This window comes from Hemiscyllium ocellatum, chromosome 23 (assembly GCF_020745735.1).
Source record: "Hemiscyllium ocellatum isolate sHemOce1 chromosome 23, sHemOce1.pat.X.cur, whole genome shotgun sequence".
NCBI lineage: Eukaryota > Metazoa > Chordata > Chondrichthyes > Orectolobiformes > Hemiscylliidae > Hemiscyllium > Hemiscyllium ocellatum.
Genome location: NC_083423.1, coordinates 36,035,070 through 36,054,721, shown reverse-complemented (window position 1 = coordinate 36,054,721; position 19,652 = coordinate 36,035,070).

Here is a 19,652-nt window from a genome sequence, read left to right as displayed (position 1 = left end):
TTTGACTGAGCAACACAGAAGGAACAGTAATATGGTCAGACGGTGAGTCATTTGGAGGGGACGTTGCAGATGGTGGTGCTCCTATGTATCTGCTGCTCTTGTCCTTTAAGATTGAAGTAGTCATGGATTTGGAAGATGTTGTCTAAGGTGCTGTGATGAATTGTTTGCAGTGCATTGTGTAGATGGTACACACTGCTGTTACTGAGCACCAGTGGTGGAGGGAGTGGATGCTTGTGGATGTAGTGCCAATCAAATGAGCTGCTTTGTGTTAGATGGTGTCAAGCTACTTGAATGTTGTTGAAGTTGCACTTGTCCAAAGAATTGAGGAGCATTGTGTCACACTTGTGACTTGTGCCTTGTAAATGGTAAAAGGTTGTTGAGTCAGATGATGAATTACTCACTTCAGAATTTCCAGGCTCTGGATTTCTAAAAGTTACTCGGTCAAAAGATGATGCAGGTATTAGATAAAGTAGACTTACAAAAATTAAAGGCAAATACTGATGAACAGATTTGTAGTGCTGATAATAAGACTGGTCTGTTTTTGTTGCAAACCAATTATATACTTGAAGATCCTTTTTCCGCAGTGGAGTTGGTAACCTGAAGTCTGAATCCAGTGGTTGTGATGGTTTCCATAGATGAGTAATTGAAGGTGGATTCAATAGGTTGAACAGGCTTTGAGAGGGAATGTTTCCTGGTCTTTGCTAATTCTGGAGTTCTAGCACTTGCAGGATGCTTAAACCTTTTCAGCAAAACTGATTTCTGAAAGCCTCTTCTCCTTGAGCTCTCTCTGGCTAAGAACGCCTCTCTCAAAGACATTCCTCTGGATTTCTGTTATAAATGGTGCCTCATAGCCTTTCTAACTTCAATCAATATTTAAAATGGTTGCTATCCCAAAACTGCCACATCATGTTTCATATTTTGTGAGGTAATAAACAGCTATTTGCAACTCTAGAAAGCCATCATCAAAGAGTTTCTGTTGACCTGCCATGGACACATACCTTGAATTTCAAAGGTTTTCACATACCTGGATATGTCTGACTGCAGATTGAGCTTTCTTAGTAGTTACAAAAAGCCAGGTAACTTCTGGTAGCTATTTGTTTCCTTTAAAGAGAGATTAGCATTTTTACAGAATCTATAATATCATAATTCGCCCATTCGTGATAGTATACATGCAAGATGGCCTTGGTCAAGAAGTTGCCTCACCATCATTTAAGGATTGGCAATACATTCTGGCCTTTCTAACTATGCTCACAATGCTCAGTGACAAGTTGGCCAAAGGTACTTTCCCCAGTTCACCTTATTGGCCTATGCATTTTATTTGCATGAAGATTGACTCAAACTGTCCTACATCTCCTTGTATAATAGAATAATCCATGAACAACAGCATCTGCTTGTGATTTGGTCAGATTTTCATATATTTCGCACATATGCTCGTTAAGTCTCTCCAAAGGTGGGTCACAGAAAAATGACCAAAGGTAAAATCCAGTACAAAATGTTAAGCTTCATTTCACTGCATTAAAATTTGTACCTTCCGTACTTAGGTTTACAACAAAACACATTTCATCCAAGGTATCATTGTGTAATGGTATAAAATAAATGAACGCCATTCAGCCACACTAATCATAATTGAATTAAACAAGTCTTCTAATTTGTTTCCTAACTGTCATTCGGTGTCTCTAACATGTTTACCTCAGCAAAAACTCTAACTGTATTCTCTTTAATTGCTTTGCACTTTTGCTAGTTCAGTAAACCTCCCTAACAGTGCTTTTTTATTGTTTAGCACTTTTTGTTCAGTCACAAAGTGAAACCTTTCCCAATCTCCTACTCTGAACTCAGTATCAGTTACTCTCTAACACAGTTGGCGTGGGTTCTTTATCATAAGCAGGACCACTGCATTAATAATAACCTCTGTATTCTTCACTGCAGCCAAATTTCAACCCAAACTCAATTCCACAAGATGCAACTTTACTTGACAGCCTTCTACTTTACATTTTATCAAAGGCTTTTTGAATAATTAGATGCACAATAGCTTTCATCATTCAACAATTTTGTAATCTCTGCAAAAGCTCAATCAATTGTGTGAGATGGTGCTTCCTTCATAGTGCTTATTCTGTGATTCCCTGATAGCCTTGTCTGTTTCAAAATGATTAGACCATGACTTTCCAATAATCTCTATTAGCAACTTGCCTATGAATTGGGTTAAAGGAAAGTGCTTACAGATTTTTACTTCTGACTTTCCTGCCTGTTTTAAATAAATTGCAATAGGGTCTCTTCACACAAGCCTTGGATCTCAACGAGCTGCTCAATTGATGAAGTGAGTTGGTTGTTTAGGTAGGAATTTTAAATTCCACTGACAATGCAGTCATTTGTGTCTTAAAATGAGCTTCAATGTCAATTTTGAACAGCAATGATGACTCTGCATATGGATTGCTGCTTAATGTGCTTGTCTGCACCTTTTACCTATATTGCTATTCTGTTATTTCCAGCAGCAGTTGTGACTACTTTAGCAGGTGACTGCTTAGTCTAGCAACAAGCCTCATTTAATTACATTAGAAACCTGTTGGCTCGAAGGAGAAATTGCCTCCTTAAGGTTGGCGGCTGTTTTATCAACGTGACTTGAAAGTCAGTTTTCGTGGTGATATATATGTATAGCACCATAACTCATTTTATACAGTGATGTATTTATATCCTTTGATCACTTAAATAACTATTTCTAAATCACCATTTTATATGCAAATCTTTTTTATTCTTTGTTATTCAACAATCTTTTATTTGTGTAATTTATTTAGGTATGTGGACTGGGTCTAATTTAATACTCCACTAAGATATCAGAACAGAGTGGGTACTCCGAAAATGATATATTTAACATATTGTTAGAGGCCTGATCTAATGGTTCATTGGCACTGTTGATATGAACAGTAATTTGAGCAAGAATTATATTGGGGTATGTTTCTGTATTTGAAGCTGATGGGTATTGTTTTATACCAATGCTGACAAAACAGACTTACTGTCTTCTTCCTACTTGGAGTGTTAAGTAGTCATGGAGATATTAATTCAAACTAGATCCGCAATGACTCATCAAAATAAAAGATTTTAGTAGCTGTTTCTCCTCAACCGTTTTAACTTTATTCTTACTAATGGAATTGATATTTGTCAAAATTATATGGAGATGATCATTAAAGCATTGGCAACAGTTAAAATGCGATGCAACATAAAAATTAACCCTTTGTTACCTTATTCTATTCAATATTCATAGTATAATCAGAACACTCAACGCTCATATGGAAATTATTGCACTTGTGAAGAACCCTGTAAACGACTACATCAAAAGAAGTTAACCTTATAATGCCCTTCTATTTGTTATGTGAAACTGCAAATTTGTAGTGTTCATATGCCAGAAAGTATTGTCATGGACAAGAGGGAGAGGTGAATTCAATAATTTTTACTGTTCTCTTCTTCTGTCTATAACAGAAGTGATTTTAAATTGATTTTCTTATTTTTTAATTCTGTTTTAAACCAATCGGTGGCAGTGAGTTTCCCCAGATCCTGTTTGTGAAATTCCACTTCAAAGTGACCCACAGGAAATCCTATAGGGTTAAAACAAAATGGGGTTTATTTATGCATTCAAAACCCAGGGAATTAGTTCACAAAGCACATTAACACACAAGTGTACCCAAGGAAGTAATGAAAAGAGAGAAATTACAAAACATTTTAAGTCAAAGATATTGACATTGTTTCACATGGATTAGAGAATCCAGTAACTTAATGTCCACTGGAGGTCCTTTCAGTTGGCTGTGCATAGAAATCCCTTTTGCAGGAACTCAGATACAGTCAAATTGCAGGTGAAGTTACAGCAGTAGTACATTGGGAAATGGTTCACTTCACAGATGGAATAAATGAGATAAGACTTTTGAGCATTATCTCCACAAAGTTGATTTCAATTGTTTCTTTCATTCTGAACTCGCCAGTATAGACATCTCGTCTGTGGTCCTTTGGTGCTGGCTCACAGAAATGTCTGTCCAATGTAAAGAGTGTGACACTCCAGGAGGAATAATGGAAGCTTTTGTCTACTGGTTACTGCTGATCAGAACTTTCCAGAAACTGGCATCATGTCATCAACAGCAGTTATATGTCAGTCCAGCAAATTGCTCATTTTTGAAAAAAGAAGTAATTAAGATCTTATAAAATTTTTCTCCAGAAAAAAAGGATCACTCTCTTTCTGCCCTCTGAATAATACAGTATTCACTTTTTATTAGCCTCACCTATACCTTTCAGAGAACATCGGGAGATTTACCAAAGCTAGTTTTCCCAAATGTTAATTAATTTACTGAAAATCACTTCCAAAATTTGATTCATTTTAGGGCTTCTTTGTATCTGACAAAACAGTGTAGCACATAATGCCAAAAACAGAAACTTTAGAGATCGATTTTCAATTGTAACTGCATTGTGGGAGATTGAATGTATTATTTATTGATGTGTGCTCTGTTCAAAGATAGGTCCTTGACTCTTTGTTTTCTGATGTTTCACCTGAAGCATTTCCTGGATTTTTTTTCAGTGCTTATTTGCCAGTGCCTTCCACTGTCAGGAGCCGGGAGGATGCAACCAATATCATTCAGAACAGGCACAGAAATGAACAGATACACAATCACAATCAAGTTTGACTGAAATTGGTATTTGAAATGCTCCTAAACTGCATTTCCTGGGCTTGAAATATGAAATTAACTGCTCAAGAAAACAGTAGCTTCACACACTTTTGAAAGTGAGATGCATTGTAGGAGAACCAACATTAAATTTTAAAAGAGGTTATGGTTTGCCTAATTAAAATGTGTTAATTTAAAAAAAAATTCAGACATTCATTTTCTAATCATCGAATTGCACATTGGACAGATTATTAATCCAGCCATAAAATCATACTAAAACAATAAAGTCATTGTTGAATCTAAAATGTCCAAAATTCAGTGCAAACGTTCAACATGAATTCAAAAGCAAAATACTGTGGATGCTGGAAATATGAAATAAAAACAGTAAGTGCTGAAGGTAGTCATCAGGTCTAGCAACACCTGTAAAGAGAGATCCTTAATCAGGACCTGATCATCAATGTTGATGAAAGGTTTTATTGCACATTGCTTATACTTTGTGATATGTTGTGCTTCTATCACACTTTGATCACATCTGATTAACATGTTTCTAAACACAACTGTGGCTGCTTCCTGCACTGCAATTTACCTCTCCTTTGATGTGACATTAATGAATAAATCAGTGTAGCAATGAATATGGCAAAGTCACCATAGTCCCGAGGACTGCTCTCGTTAGAGCGAAATGACTGGAGGTGAGTTTAACCTGAGGGTCACCATATCTCAGGAGAGGGGTGAGGTGGAGAAGGTAGGACCTTGAAGATGACCTCAAGCCAGTTTGGGAAATGAACCTGCACAATTAGTGTCACTCTACGTTGAAAACCAGCTTTCCAACCAACTGAGCTTTAAGAGGGGTGGAGGTGAGGTTGCTCAGCACCCCAGGAGAAAATTTTTTCAATGGGTGGACAGACCAACACAAAGCTGTCCCACAGCCCGAACACACTCTGGTGGCAGTCCAGCAATGGATAATGGAACATTCCACCCTCAATGAGAGGTAGTGCCCCTTCCAGCACTGCTAGCCGATCTCTTTGGCTGACAGCTCCAGTGGACCACAGCCGCAGAAACCTGTACTGCAGACAGGCCCATGAAGGAGGCACCATGGATTCTGGAGTCAGGTAAATTGGGGGCTTTGGCCAAGGATTCTCTTGCATATTAAGGAGTAGGTGGGGGCTGCTTTAAATATTAATTATGGCAGGAGAAGAGGGGTACTCCTTTCTCCAAGGAGGAATCCCCAATTGGCAAAAGTGCAACACCCTCACCTCCACAAAGGGTTGTACTCCATTCTTTCCATCCATTTTAAATAATTTATTTGGGAAATAATCCCATTTCTTTGGTCAACCATTTTTTGATGTGGGTAACATTGTGGCCAATTGTGCTTTAAACAATTTCAAATGATCTTTAATTATTAATACAAATGGTGACCAGACTGCCAGTTTAGAGCATGGACCCTCTGTAATGTGTGGGTGAGATCTGTGTTGGGTGGGAATGTATGGGGTCAGCTACCTGACTTGTATAATATGTCCTTCTTGCTAAAAACCCATTGAGTCCACCAAAGCTGGGAGGCAGCTCCCATTTTTTACATTATAATTTACTTGACTGTGACTATTTGCCTCATCAATGATCAACTGCCCTTGTTATCTTTTTGATGGAAGTTTCTTTAATCTAGTTCACCCTGTCCCAGAACTGAACTAACCACCATTGACTTTCATGATTTTCGATTTGTGGATGACCGTATTGTCACTGTCCACTCTGCACTGGATTTAAAACTCACTCTCAAACTCTCAAATCTGCATACACAAAACTTGGCCTGTCCTTGAATGTTGCCAAAACAGAATTCATATATCAGCTCATATCCGGTGAGGCAAATGTTCCATGTTCCATGCATTTTGAAGAAGGGCTCTGGAATATGATGACTTCCCATAGAAGCAGCGAGTTGTTGACAAGGACATTCATGTTAACAAGAAGATCCAAAACTGAATCAGTTGTGTCAGTTCAGCTTTCTACTAACTGAATAGGAAACATGGGGAACAGCTAGCAACTTAAAATTGGGCATCCAAGAGTCACCATCGGCCGTCAGCAGCAGCAGAATTGTATTTGATCATAATCCGTAACTTCCCCACAATATCATTACCAGCAGGCTAAAGAGGATCAAACTTGTTTCAATGGTAAGTACAGGAGGACATACCTGGTGCAACACTAGGCATATCTAAAAATAAGGCATCAACCTGCTGAAGATACAACACAGAGCTATTTTGATAAACAGAACATCCTTTGATAAAAAAGAGATAAACTGTTCCACAATCAATTGATTGGATTAACATTCTGCAGTCTTGCCACATCCAGTTGTGAATGGTGGTGATTAACTAAATAACTTATAGGAGGAGGAATCTTTATGAATATCCCCATTTTCAATAACAAATACAAGTGATTTACAGGTCAGTTAATAGGTTAAAAAAAAACACATTATTTAGTGATGGAATTAGAAGTTGTTTGTAGGAGCACTTCCAAATATATAAAAAGAAAAAAAATATAATAAGGAGGTTCAGGACAGCATTTCAAAAACATAGTTGAAGCATTAACAACTCCCTTCTACTAGAAGTGGCATGTGGGTGATCCATCCAGCCTTTTCCTGAGCTACCCAGTGTCAGAAATGTTGGATTTCAACCAATGTGTTTGTTTTCTTGACAGACATCTATCACTTTCAAAGTTCACTCCGTCCACCACTGAAGCACGGAGGCAGAGTGGTCATAGATGACACCAGTCTATCTACAGGGTGCACTGTAATAATTCACCAAGCCTCCTTCAATAGTATCTTCCAAACCTAAGGATCTCTGCCATCGTGAACAAGAGCAGGTGAGGCAAAAGAACACTAATACAAGTTTTCATCAAGTCACGCATCATCCTGACTGGAAACTATATCCGCATTCCCTCAATGTCACTGTGTTAAAATCTTGAAACTCCCTTCTAATGGTGCTGTGGCTGTATTAAATGCAGATCAGGAAGGTGGCTACCACCTGCTCATGAGCAATTAGGGATGGTCAACAAATGATGGCTTGATCAGCAATGTTCACATCCTATAAATGAATAATTTTACATTAACCACAACAGTGAGCATTTGACAAAAAAGATATATGCCAATCCAGGAAAATCCTGGCATACAAAGCAGCTGTGGTCACCATGCCCCTGTACGACATTAAGACTTGATCTGTGTATCAACAACTTTTAAGAGTACACGAGAAATCTCATCAGCAATCCCTCTGCCTCATCCACAATGGCAGATCCATAAATACTCAGAAAAAAACTCTTGCAAATTAACATGAATGGGCTGTCACTTTGGATGAGAGGACACAGTTTCCTTCATTAAGTCTCTCAACTCTCAAATGATCAACACTCCAGAGGAGGCAAAGAAAATTCTTCAACGAGTGAAGCTCTCCTTCTAGTGTGGTATCATTGATATTAATAATTTGGTGTAACTTGCTACATTCAGAACAGTAGTAACTGACGCATCATATTACATTATGTTTTGATTCCCAACGTCTTAATCATGAGGCAGAGCATTGGCAGACAATGGAAGCAAACCCTGAACTCCAGATCCCACTATTTCATAGTATATTCTGCCTCAATTCAGGCCCGTTCAGTCATTTGAAGAACCACAGCAGAGACGTCCAGTCCTGAGTGGTTGCCAATCTCAAATTGAAGGACAATTGACAAAAATTGTTATCACTGTTTCTGTGGATAATTTCATTTTTAGCAGATATCACGATTTTAGAAAAGCAGTAAATTGAACAAAGAAGTTAACACAATGATAAGAACTTATATTTATACAGCACATCTAATGTAATGAACTATCCAGTGTCTTTCACATGACCATTTTAAAATAATGCATAACATTGAGCATTATAAAGAGTTGTTCGGTTAAATGTTCAAATGCTTGGTCAAGGAGATACATTTTAATAAGTGAGTTAAAGGAGAAAAGCTAGACACACAGGTGGGCGATTTGGGAGGGAATTCAAGAGCTTGGGGTCTAGTCAGCTAAAGGCACAGCCCTCAGTGGTGAAGTGCTTACCATTGGGAATACACGAGTGACCAGAATTGGAAAATAAAAGTATGCATTGTCAGTTGAGAAATAATATACTTGATATTGACTCCAACACAAAATGATGATAGTTGGATTTTAGTTGAACTGATGACCAATTGCTCAATTATTGCTTAAAAATGTTTTCTACATTTATATTTTTCTTTGTTTTTGATTGTGGACTGAAATGTGAAAAAGAAGTGTTTGAAAAGTCAAGGATTTTTGAAGGTGTACCACACTTCTGAAAAGCAAGTAAACTCACACTCATTGTAAGCACTGTTTACACAGCTACTTGTTCATGCAGTAATGGAAATCTGGTTATAGTGAAGCTGGAGAAAGGCTACTGTGTACAAGTGGAAATCTGGTCAGCAGTAAGTAGCTGACGATCTGTACATTAGTGATGAATTATCAATGACCAAAGTGCTCTGCCTGCCTGTTTGGCTCCCAGATAGCTGAACAGCCTGGAGGTATTACTGTTTAAAGGAGAAGCTATCTGCTCAATGCCCAGGGATTGTCTTCTCTTTTCTCTTCTGTAAAAAAGAACTATGGTAAGCCTGAACAAAGCAATTTTTTTTCCCTCAACAGTTTCTGTAAACTGTAGCTCTGAACTGGTGAGCCAGAGACTTTGTAAGTGTGAACTAACCACCCTGTACTTCCTGCAAGTAGTAGTTCCTAATTCTAAGAATGTACTGGCTGAATTAATTGAAACTGAAAGGATAACATGAGCAATGTTGAAACAAATTTCAATTTTTTTCAAATTGGAGCATCTGGTAGATCAAAGCAATTTTATTTTCTCCCAGCAATAATTCTGTACCTTTCTGTTAAATTCTGGTTGAAGATTTGTAGCTCGGGTGTCCGTTGTTGTGGTTCTGTACGCCGAGCTGGAAGTTTTTGCTGCAAACGTTTCGTTCCCTGGCTAGGGAACATCATCAGTGCTATTGGAGCCTCCTGTGAAGCGCTGCTTTGATGTTTCTTCCGGTATTTATAGTGGTTTGTTCTTGCCGCTTCCGGGTGTCAGTTTCAGCTGTAGTAGTTTGTATGTGGGGTCCAGGTCGATGTGTCTGTTGATGGGTGTTCTTGCCATTTCCGGGTGTCAGTTTCAGCTGTAGTGGTTTGTATATGGGGTCCAGGTCTATGTGTCTGTTAATGGAGTTTGTGGATGAATGCCATGCCTCTAGGAATTCCCTGGCTGTTCTCTGTCTGGCTTGTCCTATGATGGTAGTGTTTTCCCAGTCAAATTCATGTTCCTGGTTGTCTGAGTGTATGGCTACTAGGGATAGCTGGTTGTGTCGTTTTGTGGCCAGCTGATGTTCATGGATGCGGATTGTTAGCTGTCTTCCTGTTTGTCCTATATAGTGTTTTGTGCAGTCCTTGCATGGTATTTTGTAAACTACGTTAGTTTGGCTCGTGCTGGCTATTGGGTCCTTTGTTCTAGTGAGTTGTTGTCTGAGTGTGGAAGTTGGCTTGTGTGCTGTTATGAGTCCTAAGGGTCGCAGTAGTCTGGCTGTCAGTTCTGAAACGCTCCTGACGTATGGTAGTGTGGCTAGTCCTTTTGGTTGTGGCATGTCCTCGTTCCGTGGTCTATCTCTTAGGCATCTGGTGATAAAGTTGCGTGGGTATCCGTTTTTGGCGAATACCTTGTATAGGTGTTCCTCTTCCTCTTTTCGCAGTTCTGGTGTACTGCAGTGTGTTGTGGCTCTTTTAAATAGTGTCCTGATGCAGCTTCGTTTGTGTGTGTTGGGGTGGTTGCTTTCATAGTTTAGAACTTGGTCTGTGTGTGTTGGTTTCCTGTGTACCTTTGTGGTGAATTCTCCAGTGGGTGTTCTCTCTACTACTAGGAATGGGAGTTGGCTATCCTTTTCCTCTTCTCTCGTGAATCGTATTCCTGTGAGTGTGGCGTTGATGATTCGGTGTGTTTTTTCTATTTCTGTGTTTTTGATGATTACAAAGGTGTCATCGACGTATCTGATCCAGATACAAGCCAACTTCCACACTCAGACAACAACTCACTAGAACAAAGGACCCAATAGCCAGCACGAGCCAAACTAATGTAGTTTACAAAATACCATGCAAGGACTGCACAAAACACTATATAGGACAAACAGGAAGACAGCTAACAAACCGCATCCATGAACATCAGCTAGCCACAAAACGACACGACCAGCTATCCCTAGTAGCCATACACTCAGACAACCAGGAACATGAATTTGACTGGGAAAACACTACCATCATAGGACAAGCCAGACAGAGAACAGCCAGGGAATTCCTAGAGGCATGGCATTCATCCACAAACTCCATTAACAGACACATAGACCTGGACCCCATATACAAACCACTACAGCTGAAACTGACACCCGGAAACGGCAAGAACACCCATCAACAGACACATCGACCTGGACCCCACATACAAACTACTACAGCTGAAACTGACACCCGGAAGCGGCAAGAACAAACCACTATAAATACCGGAAGAAACATCAAAGCAGCGCTTCACAGGAGGCTCCAATAGCACTGATGATGTTCCCTAGCCAGGGAACGAAACGTTTGCAGCAAAAACTTCCAGCTCGGCGAACAGAACCACAACCTTCTGTTAAATCTTACACTTTCTTCAATTGCTCTCTTAGCCTGAATAGGAGAACTTACAACCTCATATGACAATGAGCTGAGTGTCAAATCCATACCTTATTCAGTGGAAAGATATACTTTTATTTCTGCATCACCAGCCTCCATTCTAAACACATCATCAGCATTTTGAAAACTCTGTTGTTACCTCTGGACTCAGTTCCTCTGCCTCACTGGGCTCTCAAATTTAACCTTACACAAACTTCAACACTTCCAAAACTCCTGCTGCTGACATTATTTTTCTTGCAATAGCTTCTGTTCATTTTTAGTATTTCCTCAGTTTCCCAGTGCATTGAATTCAAAATTATTTATATAACAAACCCCACAATGGGCATTGCCTATTTCCCACCTCTGTGACCACCTTCAATTATACATCTCACCTCAAAATCTTTGAATCATGGTAAACTGCATAGAGGACACCATTTGGTTCATTCACACTGCATTGACTGAACACAATGGAGTTTGTCACAATCCCTGACCTTTCTCCCATATTCCTACTTTTTCCTCCTTTTTTAAATTCCCTTTTGAAAGAAACTATTGGATGAACCTATTATTTCCTCAGCACACTGAACGGTTTGCTATATGGTATAATGAAATTTCATGATCAGTGTTGCTGTCTTGCAGATGTCCTTTTTCACCTTAAAACCATGATGAGAACTTGATGTTGTTGGCAACATGTTTCGGTTATTCTGTTCAGTGGAATCTGAAGAGTGCCCTATATTTTCTCGCCTGGTATTTTCCCGAAGCACGATTTGGAGCTCACCTGGTCCACTTAAGTCCCATTTATTTCGCTTTACCGTGACAGGGAACTTGCTGGAACTGACTCCGTCTTTGATTTTTTTTCTGAAAAGGCCTGGCCGCTGAACATTGCCTTTACCTCATCACCAATCCATCCAGTACTGCTGGAGAAATTAACATCTAGATGCGAGTCTGCCACATTACTGAATGCTTCCTTGATCTCTTTGTGTACTTAGGATCCACCGTCATCTGTGAAATATCGAATCTATCAAAGCATTGTTTCTTCTCGAGTGGCTGACTTGAAATCAGAAACAGGTACACATCAGTATTCTCTTCGAGCATCTTTGAATCAGTCTTGGAATATCTGTGTACTATTGCTGAACATTAGGCATTAATCCACATGTGCCAAACAGCAATCCTGTGGACTGTGAAATTACCCGTCACACTGATAAGATATATTCTAATCTATAACTGGCATTTCCAGTGAAAGACATCTGACTAATTCACAACAATCAATATTTTTCAACGAGACACATCATCATTTCGTTGCTTCAAAGCAAAGCCACAGAGTGACTACATTTCCGAACAGAATTTTAAATGTCGTACTTCAGGCAGCTGCGCTCTTCTTGGTATGGTATGTTTCCCTGGCAATATGCATAAACATTAGTCTATGAATGCTCCTCACCTTTTTGGTTTCAGTAGAGTAGCCAACATAGTGATGGGTCAGTCAGTGACATGCCTGTAACCCAGGAACAAGGCTCAGGTCATGGTTACTGAATAATGCTTGTTCTGTTTTCAGTGACATGTAACTGCACATTGTGCTAATAGCATGAAGGCATCACATATGTTAGCACGTTCAACGATATTTGAATTTTGTAAAGGGTTGCAGTGAACAGTAACTGGGTGATACCGATGGATGATACAGATTGGGATTACGTTTCAGTAGAGTAATAAGTGAGGTCTGCAGATGCTGGAGATCAGAGCTGAAAATGTGTTGCTGGTTAAAGCACAGCAGGTTAGGCAGCATCCAAGGAATGAAGGAATTACGTTTCAGTAGACCCATCTGCCTCGATACTGACAATATTTAAAAGCGTTGTTGGAACTTTTTTTTGTCTTGCAAGTTGGAAATTGGACCTCTTTAACTCCTGTTCTGTGATGACATCATTACTAGTACTCTACATGACTTGTTTCTGGATTGGTGGTGCTGGAAAAGCACAGCAGTTCAGGCAGCATCCGAGGAGCAGGAAAATCGATGTTTCGGGCAAAAGCCTTCCTGATGAAGGGTTTTTGCCCGAAACGTCGATTTCGCTGCTCCTCGGATGCTGCCTGAACTGCTGTGCTCTTCCAGCACTACTAATCCAGAATCTGGTTTCCAGCATCTGCAGTCATTGTTTTTTACCTACATGACTTGTTGCCCAGTCGTGCTGGGGGTGACATCATACGACTACATTACTTCTTAGAAACTGTCTAGGAGAAAGTGAGGACTGCAGATGCTGGAGATCAGAGCTGAAAACGTGTTGCTGGAAAAGCGCAGCAGGTCAGGCAGCATCCAAGGAGCAGGAGAATCGATGTTTCAGGCATGAATCTGAAGATTCCTGAAGAAGGGCTCATGCCCGAAACATCGATTCTCCTGCTCCTTGGATGCTGTCTGACCTGCTGCGCTTTTCCAGCAACACATTTTCAGCTTCTTAGAAACTGTACCAAGTAAAAACTCCCTTTCCAAGAAACGAGCCTAATGTGAACTGAGTGACAGGAGATGACGAGTTTATAGCAGAGTAGACACTTCACATCATCATAAGCCTGTCTGTGATGTGTGTTCTGTCTGTCAAGACTACCTTCAGAATGACAACCTCCCAGATATTTGCAGCAGCCCCAGCTTGTGATGGCACCACCTCACTCCAAACTCTGAATTTATCAAAAGCGGAAACCTATTCGGAATCGTTAGCTTTCAGCTTTATAATTTAAGTTTCCCTCTAGTACCTCGGGGTCTGTCCGGCTGTTAAAACAGTGAGGAAGAAAGCTGATCTATATTGAAAGTTCTTTATAATTATGCAACAAGACCGTTTTTCGTGAGCTCTCAACATTACCCTCAACTACACAGCGCGAAAAGACCCTTTACAAAGAATCCTTCTCCATTTACAAAGAATCTTTCCATAATCCTCTTCAGGGTCCCTTACCTTCGTTTCCATCCTCTAGCGCTAGTCCCGTTTGTTGATCGCGAGTATTTGCAGTCTTACCCCCACCCCCGGGGTAGGTGGGCTCAGGTAACCCCCTCGCTCCTGGCTTTAAGACTTGGCTGCGTCAGAGGAAGCTGTGAGAGGCTTGAATTCTCCGCTTCAGCCGTGCTCCCGAAAACAGCTGGAGAAACTTTCAATCCTCCCCGTTCCCTTGGGGGCTACCCCTTACACAAGCCAAGACGTTTCAGCCTTGGGCCGACAGGTCGAAGCAACTGGGGGTTGGGGGTGGGGTGGGTGGGAGGAATGCACCTAGTGGGTGGGAAGGATCACCCACTGGACAGCTCTTCTGCTAGTTCCTGCAGACTCTCTCCTCCCCGTCTGTGCGTGTGTGTGTGTGTTAGAGAGAGAGAGAGGCGTCATCGTCAGGCATTAGGCAATCTCGTTTTCCTAGTCGGTCTTCTCACCTCTCTCTCTGGATTCCAACTGATCTCAGCTCTTTCTCTTTAAAAGGGGAGTTACAACTGTCATCAGCCAGCTCGGTTTTCAGTTCCCCCCCTTCCCCATCCCCCTCCCCCCCAAGTGTCTCAGGATGTTTTATAAGGTTTCCGTCTGAAGGAAAAAAGTGTCACCCATCGAGAACACCTTGAGCTGCTCGGAGCTAACTCCTGAGGCGTCCCCTCTCTCTCTCTCCCGCTCTCTGGCCCATCCGGAGTCGCCAGCGAGGGATCCGAATCCCCCGCCAATGAAGTAGTCTCTCGGGGGGGAAAGTGTCGCCCGTCAGCGCTCTCTCTTCTCAAAGGACAGCGTGCTCCCCACCGTTCGGAGCAAGGAACTCGAGCCGGGAAGTGGGGAATCTGTTCGTGGGAGTCGGCTGGGAAAATGGTCGGGATTATTACACGAGGAGAGGGGAGTTGGTTGGTGAACCCGAATTGAAAGGAACCCCCCCTCCAACCCCCCCATCCCCACTCCCCTCTTCCAACACACCTCCCCACCCCCCCATCCCCTCCTCCTCTCCCCACTCCCCTCAACCCCCCCCACCCCCATGGCTCCAGCAAACCCCCGCAAGGATGCCAACACATGGCCAAGCGTGCCCTCAACTTTCTGGGCAGTCATCATCCTGGTTAGCTTCCTCATCGCCTACTGCAGTGAGTACCGCCACATTGCTGTTCTCTCTCTGAAACGGTGAACTCAGTTGCATCGCTCGGTTCAGTTGGCTTCATGTTGAGTATTGACGAGGAAATCTGCCTTGTGCTTGGGATGGTGGGTGGCTGAGGGGGGTGGGAGAGGAGGAAAGAGAGATTCGCCCACAACAACCAGGCGGCCAGGTGTTGGTAAAGTGTCCCAGTGTCTGTCCGGCCACCACTCCGGCGAGCAAACTCGCTCAACTGTGGCGGAGTTTCGGGGGTGGGGGAGCCGGTGGAATTGCAGTCTGGAACAGCCTCTCGCTCCCACCCCGACCCCGAGCGATCCTCAAAGGTTCCGATTTCCCGGCGGTTTGTGGAGACGAGTTGACTTGGACATGCCGCTCTGGTTGAGTGTTGCAGAGAATGGCCACAAAACCCAGTCTCCAGGGCTCCCCCCCACCCACCACGGCTCCCGCTTCCTCACCTTTATCCCGTTCCCTCTGTCAGGGAGTCAGCAAGTGCTGGACTGGAGTGGAAAAGTTACCCCGACCCCCCCCCCCCCCCTTCTAGGCAAGTGCATGAGTTCAGATTCCAATACTATCCCAACACAGCAATGAGCCGCTCTGGTGAGGTTGTCTCTGACTCCCATGTGAAGCTTCCTGCTCTCCCTCCCGCCTTTGCAATCCGCTTCTTTAAAGCAAGGCCAGCTTTCATGCTTAAAATCTAGTGGACGTGGTATTTGTCTAAAGATGTTCTTGAATGCAAACATCTGCCTGAGCTAAGCGGAACTTTTCCCCGGCTCACGACTGACATTGTAACCCAGGCCTAGAGTAGTACAGCTGCCTTTTTATTTGCTGTGGTTTTGTGTGTGTGTGTCCAGTGAAGGCGCCCGGGGTGGAGGGAGTCAATAAACTGGGTTTTCTCTCTGTCTCGCACTGGACCCCGGTCTGTGTCTGTCATTCCGTGGCGTTTCGGTTCCAATTTCTTTCATTCGGCCACAGTCACCCCTCAGTCAGAGCTCAGAGAGATTGGGAAGCATTTTTGCACTTCATTCCAGCCAGTCCTTCCGACTGTGAATTCCACACTGTGAATGCAGACGCGTTGAGCACGCAGTGCGGACAATCTCCGGCTTCGAGAGGGTGAAGTCAGCCGGTTGGTGGATAAAGGAGACCTGTAGGCGCGTCCTGCAATGAACCACATCTCAGTGTGTGTGTGTGTGTGGTAATAAGGACCACACCGCTGACCTGAAAAGACGGTCAGTGAGGACACTATCTTTTGTAAAGATTGCAGAATCTCCCGGTGTTTTAACCCAGTGTTAGCAACAGCTTCACCCTGATCAGGAAAGGCATTGGTGTCTGGCCCCAATCAGAATGTGAACAGTTGGCCAATATTGAATTCTAGGGAAGAAAAACAGGCCCAGTGCGGTAACCCTCTGTGTACATTTGTAGTTAACTTTTTGTCCTCCCCAAGCCAGGAGACTGGAAGCATGTAAGAGGATGCAGAATGATGCAAATCAGTGAACCTGAAACCAGGCAGCTTCTGGATGGTGATAAATGCGGAGCCGGCTTGTAATCGCTCTGTTTCTAGCCCACAGCGAAGTTGCTTGAGAGAAAGTGAACAGGCAACTGGCTGTTGTTTATTTGTTTGTGGGGAGCGGGTTGGTGAAGTCCCCTTGCGCGGGAGGAAACAGTTAAAACTGCTGTGCAGGATTTAATGATCAATGTTTACCTGTGGAGAATGCAGCTCGGATTTGACTGTGAGAGGGTGAAGCGGGAGAGTTTTCTTTTAACTGTGGGTCACAGCGTTTCAAATACTCTCTTTACAATCACCCATAAATCTTCCCTGAAGTCGTAACAGGCGACACACCAGCTTCCACTCGCCTTTGATATGAATAATAATTTAATCAGAGGAAATACGGAACAATTGCTCTGTCTTTCAATCCACCACAGGGAGATCTCCCAGTCTCCAGTCTGTCTCCTCCGATTAAATGTCACTGTCGTTTATTTTCATATCTGCAATACTCGAGTCAATATTTAAATTCAGTTAATTCCATCAGTGGGTTGCGAAGCAATAATGAAAGAAATAAGTTAACATCCTCTTTAATGGCCCCTTAAATATCTGCATGTGCAGACTGGTTCTAACAAAACAGAAAGGCGATGTCTGATACAGAAACGCCAAGACCCCCCCAGCAGCCCAGCCCCGGACCAACATCCAAAGTCAGGAGAAAGGAGCCTGTTTATTTATTTGGGATGCCTCCGCTCTCCCGCCCCCAGCTGCCGGCGAAATTCAGTGACACTTGAGAATGTACTGCAGGCTGGGGGCAAGAGGGAAATGGTTAGCACAAGAGACGGCGGGTGTGGAAGCAGAAGTGAAGATTGTTTTGTAATACCTGGTCGTGCAGCAGAATAACATTCTGGAGCATATCTGACATGGACATCCACTGCCCACTGTTTGGTAATGAACACGCCAGGCAGAATGCTTCACACTGGTTCCAAAAGCCAGATCTCCTCCACAAACGAAAGAGTCGTTGGTGCCTTCCAATGGCTGGATTTAAAAGTGCACCTTTTTCTGTTGCTATAGGGACACAATGCAGGTTTAAAATGATAATATTCAAGTGGCTGAATTCAGACCAGGGAAAAAAAAGGAGCATAAAGGAAAGCTTTCATCCAGCCCTGTTCCTGTGAGCTGAAAATTCCAGCTCTCTGTAAAAATCAGTAAAAGACAACAGTGCCTTGACCAGATTAATGCAGGATATTTAGGGTAGATCAGATGTATTCACAATGAGGCACTTAAACCAAAATGAAAATACCCTTTTTGTATGTTAGCCTGTACAATGCAATGATATATAAATAGAAGAAAATGGCAGTTGCATTGTTTTTTATTTTAATTTTAGTTTGCAGTGTTCATTTGCCTATCTACCAGATGATGCTCCCTAATTAATTGCAAATAGTCAATTTACAAATGCAGCTGAAATAGGATAGCAGGTTATGTGAATGGCATTAAGTTTGAATTGTTGCTGTTCTAAACAAATACATAAAACATTGCAGTTCCTAGTTTAGTGATAAAATGGTTTGCCCATATGCACTTGTACAACTGAACATTTGTTTCATTAAAACCTCTCATCTAGTCACCTTTTCTCATCATAACTCTGAAAAAGAACATCTTCATGTTTTGAAACAATCCTCATTTCTATCAAATTACATAGGCATGGCAGCTATTATTGCACAGGTGATTTTCTTTTTTTTTTAAAAAAAGCTTTAACATCTAAATATTGTCAACAAAACAGAAACTAATTATGTTAAAGACTGTTAACACTGTGATTCGGATTCCTATGTACACTGTTCAAGGTTGAATCCCAGAATTTATGACATCAGCCAAGTTGTTTATCCCCAGTGTAATTAGTTTAATCTGCTTTAACAACAAACACACTGTGTGTTTACATGCAATGGCTGTGTCAGTGCATTTTCCGCCTCAGAGCACCCTGTTATACAATAATACCTTTTGCCCATATAACCATATTATGGTATTAATGCAGTGTTTCAGAAAGCACATATGTGCTTATCCCTCACTAAATATCTGTTTCTGTCAATTAACATCACTACAGTGTAAACCAGGCTTTTTAGAATACCTCCTTCTGACAGTGATGTATGTAACACTTAACAGGCTGCATACATTGGTCTGGAATAATCGCTGCTCCCAGTTGCCCGCATTACAATTTTATTTCTGGAACTCTTTCTTTTAAAATAAACTATGTACAATTCAGCAGAATAAAAATGTATTATATTGAACAAATTAGACTTCAGAGTCGTGAAATACATGAACATTTCTCAATCCCAGCATTTTTCTGCTGGCAGGACTGAAAACTAGTGGGATTCTTGGCCTGGTTTTATCAACAGAGTTGGCAGTCTGTGAATCTGCCCAGAAGAGAAGCTAGCACCCCTATGTTGAGGTGCGCTCGAAGCTCAAGTGAAGTTTCTGTATCGACGGGTGCCAGTGATCAAAGGGTGAACCATCCACTCACCCAGCCAGCCACAGGGGCAGCCCTAGCTGCTCAAAGGCCACTCTACACCAGTGGCCATGAAAGAATTAGCGTGCCATCTGAGGGAAGCCACTGGGAGCTTGATTGCTGCTATGGTTTTGCAATTGTCTGACCACACAATGAGACTCTGGCTGAATGGCAGCAAAGATAGGAAGTATCCACGTGTCATTCAGAGAACCATTTCTGTCAGTTTAACAGGCCTTTCAGCCCATCTTCAGAGGGCTAGCAAAATCTACCCTGCTC